Source organism: Apium graveolens, chromosome 6, assembly GCF_009905375.1.
Source record: "Apium graveolens cultivar Ventura chromosome 6, ASM990537v1, whole genome shotgun sequence".
Classification (NCBI taxonomy): Eukaryota; Viridiplantae; Streptophyta; class Magnoliopsida; order Apiales; family Apiaceae; genus Apium; species Apium graveolens.
The window spans coordinates 259,144,455-259,151,706 of record NC_133652.1 but is presented as its reverse complement, the minus strand read 5'-3'; positions in this window follow the sequence as shown (position 1 = coordinate 259,151,706).

Below are 7,252 nucleotides of genomic sequence, written 5' to 3'. Positions count from 1 at the left end.
AAAAGAAAAAGAGAACTAAGTTGATTGATTTTAAAAGATATAAGTGATAGTCGTGGACGTAAATGTTTGGTTGTGAATAAATCCTGTACTCGTAAGGGTTATAATAGTGTGGTTTGAGAAATAGCTAAGAATAAGCAAGTGTGCTTCGATTATTAAGTATATAAGGATATAAAAGTTACGAAAAAAGAGATATGCTATGTGCTATGTGCTTATATGTATAAGCTATATTCGTATGCTCGAGTCAAGGATATAATCGAGTTATCGTATAGAGTGATCGTTCCGGGAACGAAAGTTGAGAATCTAATTAAGGTTTTAGTTTTATTGTAGATTCGGAGTGTGAGGGCATTCAGGCTAGAAAAGGAAATGATTTACTAGGTGGCAATAGTTCAACCTTCAGGAAAGCAAATTCAGGCAAGTAACTCTGATTACTTGTGTAAATGGTTATAAAGAGAATGTTGTTCATACCATGTAGAGTATTGAACTGTTTAAGTATGAAACCCTTGTTTTATGAAACCCTGATATTGATTTGAAGTACCCTGGTTCTTGATATTCTGTTATTGAAAAGCTTATTGATTTCACCCTTTGATATTCTGTCCTTTCTGCTCAAGTTATCTCTTAAGCCATGAATCATATTGAACCTTTTGATTATCCTTGTTAACCCTGTTTAATGATACCTTGTTTCTCTTGATCACCCTAATGATCCCTAAACCAATGTTGATCCTTCTAATTTAGTGCTTTGTTATCCCTGATACAGAATTCTTATAAATTGTTCCTTGCGTATCTTTGAATCACTCCCTGAACTTTGTTTCCTTAAAATCTGAATTTAAGAATGAGTTTCGACTTGAAAGAGTCCGAATGATTTCAAATGCTTGGTAATGATAAAATGGATTTTTAAAAACCTACTTGTTTTTCCAACTCAAGGTTTTCCAAATGAATTCCCGATGGATTGGATTGGGACGTAAGAGGCTAGTGGGACTAGTCCAGTCATGGTAAGAGGCTAGCGGGGCTAGTCCAACTTAAGGCTGAAATTCTGCCAATTGGTACCTTAATGACCGGATGGAGGTCGGTACGGGCTGATCACCCGTACATAATGAAATGGAAAGAAAAGTAATCCAATCAAGGGTTCTAATTGATTATTTAAAAGGGAACTGAAACTTTTGTTCAGTAAATTGATTTTTGAAAATGAAAATGAAAATGGTTTATATTGCTTTGGAAAGAGTTGATTATGTTATTGTGGAGCTTAAAGCTCGAGAACCCTGATTCTTGAAATTGTTGATCATATGATTGATTCTATATCTTGAAATACTATTGCTTTCCTCTATTGAAAGATCTATTCTGATCCTTTAATGATTTGTGATGAATGTCGGCTTTCGTCCTGCTTTGAGCCTTGTTCCTTGAAAGCCCCACACTATTCTTCAGAAACCTTTCCTTAACCCAAAAGGTGGAAATCTGCCACCTAGATCAAATAAAGTAGAATGCCCTGAGTTTGGTAAAGCATATTGTGATTTGATATTGTAGAACTGCTATATAGTTATTTGCTGAGTTTTATACTCATTTGTTTTGTTTTAATCTAACCATGGCAGTTAAGCAAAAAGATGGTCAGGCTTAGGCGCACTGCTCGTAAGAGCGTACCTGGTGGTCCCTACAGTGTTGAGGGCTTCCGGTTGCCAGAGTAGGTAGTAGTAATTATGAGTGAGCTCGCGCCTAGAAAGAAGTGTATAAAGATACAATGGGTTATCTGTCGTTTCCCAGCTGGAATCGATATTGGTTATTTAATAATATTTTGGGCCTGTAAGTTATATTTTGTGATTGGTAGTTGTAATCTTGTCTCATACTTTATCCTGTTGATCCTGTTAGTAGTTAATCGGGGTTTATGCATATTTAATTATTAGATTAGCGGTGTGTGAGTCCTCATTTCCTAACCCCGAGATTGAGGGCGTCACAAGTTGGTATCAGAGCTACAGGATCTAGTCCCTGAGACAAGTTAGGATTAAAAAGGGGTATTTTGGGAATATATCTATATCGCGAGAGAGTTCGGCTCATATAGAGTTGAGTTAGACTATTAGGTATAGTCTAAGGAAAGTGTTTATTGGTAAAGCGGAAACTAGAGTTAGGGTGTGAGTTAGCTGGAAGCTTTATTTAACCCTAACATTGTTTCTTGGTTACTATTTTATGTTTTCTCTCAGGATCTTAGTAGTGGTAGTGACTCAGACTCAGAGATTAGTTTGACTGGTACCCTTGTGAACCCCATTCCACCCTCTCCAGAGGAGCATGTGTATGTTAGTTCAGACCCAAAGGAGGACCCTTCTGAGAGTAGTGAGATCCCCATTCAGATTTCACCCTTTAGGCCAGATTCAGAGACCCCTGCCCCTGAGCCAGAATCAGAGATGCCTAAGACTGTTCCTGTCAGTGTTGGTGGCAAGTTAGCCCAGGATCGAGACTTTGTGTACTCCCGCATTCTAGAGTTGGGAGCTTTGGTGGATAGACTAGCCAGAGAGTCTAGGCAGAGTGCTTCTGTTATGGATGATGAGTGGCGAGTTCGGATGAAGATGGTGGAGCAGGTTGCCAGGAGGAGATTGGATGAGGGACCATCCACTAGTGATGCTGAGGCCCGGAGGCTGCATAAGATCATTCGCTGGATGTTGGTCGTGTTGAGAGAGATTTTAGATGATTAGACGGGACTGTTGGTTGAGCCCGTATATTGTTGTTTTCAGCGCCGGTAGGCTTTGGGATACTTGGTCAGATGCTGGGATCCCTTTTTCATTTATCTTGTTGTATTTAGATCAGTGTTGTAGTAGTAGTAGTAGTAGTAGTTGGAAGTTAGGGGTAAATATGGGGATGTTTTCCAGTTTTTCCTCTGTTTAACCCTGCTATTTATTGTACCTTATCTCAGAACTTATGATATCCAGAAATTATCTCTACGTACCCTTTGTTTAAATAAGTCCATTGTCTTGCTTTCCATTGTGCACCTTGATTATCTTGCAAGTTGTTCTCCATACCATATTTTCGTATAACCATGTTTAAAGATTATAAAACCCTGTTCTGTGCCATGATAAAATAACACTGATATGAGAATTATGTAGTAATATGGATTGCATGTGCAAAATGGGTAAAACATAAAACCCACAAAAAAAAATTCATAAAAAAAACTGTTGTTATATATGCCATGCCATCGTATTTCTAAATAATTGCTCAATCAGGTTTGTAAGAAATGGCCAACTCACCAGATCACCAAGAAGAAGAAATTCCCACCCAAGACCCAGAAATAAACCCAGAAACCACTATGATGAGCAGACTTGCTAAGCTTTTGCAACAACCCTAAAGTTGGAAATTGTTAGGAATATATGTGCATTAGTTTGATGATATGTTTAACAAAACACTTAAGTAGAAATCTAGTGTTTGTAGCCTCAACGGATAAGACCATTTTGGCTATCCGTTGATGGTGTAGCTTTACTTAGAAATAAGTCTAGTGTTGTAGCACATTTCAGTCTCTGAATTTGAGATATAATTCTTAAATGTTGAGGGAAATTATAAGTCATGTTGACTACTAGAGGATATGCAGATAGGAAGGCCAATTGTAAGTATTTCGTGCCTTGTAATTTTGTATAAATGAAATGGTGTCAACGGATAACTTAAAGACCTTCAACGGATGAGAAACAAAGCTTCAACGGATGTCTCTAAAGCTTCAACGGATAACATCCTTCAACGGATGAGTGCATCAACGGATAGAGCTTCAACTGCTAACACATCAACGGATAAAGCCATCAACGGATGAAGGCTTCAACGGATGTTCTGTTAAATAGCAGTTGACAAGTGGTAGTTGTACCTACAAACAGAGGCACATGGGTTGACAGAGACAACTGAGATGTGGTAGCCTAATTCAGGAACATCAGAAAAAGCAGCCGTTCTACTCTAGTATAAAGAGGCAATAGTCAACAATGCACTGGAGTAAAAATGGAGAAGAAACAAGTGGAGAACTTATTTTATTATTGTACTTTTTATCTTTGTCTTCACTTGTAAACTTGGTGATATATAAACCAAGTAGCAGCTAGTAATTAGATAAGAATTTTTCCAGAGCTGTTTAGAAAAATCTTGAGAGAAAAATTATCTAGTTTGTACTAGGACGCAGCTGTGATCAACTTCTTGAATCACAGATTTTCTGAAATACCATCTCTGGTGGAACAACAATCCACCAGAAAAGTTTTTAAGGTCTGTTGTGTTCTTTACATTAGTGTTTGAATATATATCTGTCTGTATTAGCTTAAAGCAATTCATACACTTGTTTATCTTAAACACATAGCCTTTGAAACTGCTCAAAACTTGAAAAAGTTTTGAGATTTACATTCAACCCCCCTTCTGTAAATCTCATTGTTAGTTCATTAGGAATAACAATTGGTATCAGAGCAAGCTCTTGACACACAAAGAGTTTAAAGATCTTGGAAACTAACAAAGATGAGTAAGAAGGATATTGGAGTAAAAATCCCAGTTCTTGACAAAGACAGTTATCACCATTGGAAGGTGAAAATGCACCTTCATCTACTCTCCCAAGATGAAGGTTATGTAAACTGCATTGAGAATGGTCCTCACATTCCCCACAAAGTAGCCACAGTTGCTACAACCACAATTGCTGTTGGTCAATCCATTCCAAAACCTAGAGCAGAATGGACAATGGAAGACACAGAAGAAGTCCACAAGGATAAGAAGGCTATGAACATTTTGTTTAATGGTCTTGACAAGGATATGTTTGATAATGTGATAAATTGCACAACTGCCAAAGAGGTTTGGGACACAGTTCAGCTACTGTGTGAAGGTACAGAACAAGTAAAAGAAAACAAAATGCAGTTTCTCATTCAACAGTATGAGTATTTTCATTTTGAAGAAAATGAATCTTTAAATGACACATTCAATAGATTCCAAAAGCTGTTGAATGGACTGAAGCTGTATGGTAGAGTGTACCAGGTGAAGGATTCAAATCTTAAATTTTTAAGATCCTTGCCAAAGGAATGGAAACCCATGACTGTCTCCTTGAGAAACTCTCAAGATTATAAGGACTTCACTCTTGAAAGATTATATGGAATCTTGAAGACTTATGAACTAGAGCTGGAACAGGATGAGGTATTGGAGAAGGGAAGAAAGAAAGGAGGTTCAGTTGCCTTGGTAGCTGAAAATGAGAAAGAATGCAGACAAGAAACTGTGAGATCTACATTAAACTCCAAAGATGGCACAAGCAAATCAGAATCAAGCAAGGGTAAGGAGCAAGTTGCTGAGAATGAAGACAACTCCAGCCAAGATGACTCTGATGGTATTGATGAGCATCTTGCATTTCTGTCCAGAAGATTTGCAAAGATGAAATTTAGGAAAAACACTAGAGTCACTAAACCTCATAAGAACGTGGTGGACAAATCCAAGTTCAAGTGTTTCAATTGTGGTATAAGTGGACACTTTGCAAGTGAGTGCAGAAAGCCAACTTCTGAAAAGAAGAAATTTGACCAAGTAGATTACAAAAAGAAATATTTTGATCTGCTCAAGCAAAAGGAGAGGGCTTTCATTACTCAAGAAAAAGACTGGGCAGCTGATGGAGAAGAAGAGGATGAAGATGTGGAATATGTCAACTTGGCTCTCATGGCTGATTCTGAGGAAAATGAAGTTAGTTCATCAAGCAACCAGGTAATCACTACTGATTTAACACAGCTTACTAAAGAAGAGTGCAATGATGCTTTTAATGACATGTCTACTGAACTGTATCATTTGCGTGTGTCTCTTAAATCTCTTGCTAAAGAAAATAGTAGGATTAAAGAGAACAATTTGTTTTTAAGTGATAGAAATGCTGTGTTAGAAGATAAGTTGATTGACCTAGAGAAAACTAAGCTACATTGTATATCTGTTGAAAATGAACTAGCTGAATCTGTTAAGAAAGTAGAAATACTTTCTAATCAATTAGAGAGAGAGCAAGAGGTGATTAAAGCCTGGAAGACATCTAGGGATGTTAGTGCTCAAATTGCCAAGGTCCAAGGAATTGAATCATTCTGTGAGACTGTCTGGGATAAAAACAAAAAGAAAATGAAATTAATTGATGGGCTGTCAACGGATGTGGAATCAACGGATGATGAAAGTTATCCGTTGAAGGAAGAAAAGGAGCATCCGTTGAAGGTTCCTCAATTAAAACAGGCAGATGTTTCTAAAAGTGAAAATCTAAAGAAACTCAACAAAAAGTTTGGTTCAACTTCCAAGAACTTTATCAAAGAAGAAGCAAGCACATCCAAAGATTTCAGTAAGGTGAATATAGGACACATGACCTTAGAACAGTTAAAGAATAGGCTCAAAGTGGTTGAGGATAAAAAGGAAACTAAAAGGAAATCTAATAGAAATGGGAAGGTAGGGGTTAACAAATATAACAATTACACACCTGATAAGTATGCTCCTAGAAAAAGCTGTGTGCATTGTAGTAGTGTTAATCATCTATCTGCTAATTACAAATCTATTAAGAAAACTCCCATTCCTGTACCCTCTTCCATGCCTAATATGTCTGCATCACCTCTGCATGCTATGCCTGTTATGTCTCAACAAAATCCTTATGCACATTTTGCAAACATGCCATATTTTAACAATCCTTATCTTGCTGCATTTAGTATGCCTCAAATGCCATACAATATGCCAATGTGGAATAACATGCTTGCACAATCCATGCCTTATCAAATTCCAAATGTGCTAAATGATTCTGTGACTAACCCTACACCTCAACCAACTACATCTAAGATCAAGGTTGACTCAAAGTTACCTAAGTCTAAAGATGCAGGAGGAATGAAGTCTAGGAGAAAGGCTAACAAGAATGGACCCAAGGAAACTTGGGTACCAAAATCAACTTGATTGATTTTATGGTGTGCAGGGAAAAAGAAGAAATCTATGGTACTTGGACAGTGGCTGTTCAAAACACATGACAGGAGATTTCTCCCTACTCACAGAGTTTAAGGAGAGAGCTGGCCCTAGCATAACCTTTGGAGATGACAGCAAAGGGTTTACTATGGGATATGGCTTGATTTCAACAAGGAATGTCATAATTGATGAAGTTGCATTAGTTGATGGTCTCAAGCACAACTTACTGAGCATCAGTCAACTATGTGATAGAGGGAATATAATTTCCTTCAATTCAGAAGCCTGTGTTGTCACCAGTAAGAAAGACAACAAAGTGGTTCTAACTGGAATTAGAAAAGGAAATGTGTACTTAGCTGACTTCAACTCTACAGATGCAGAA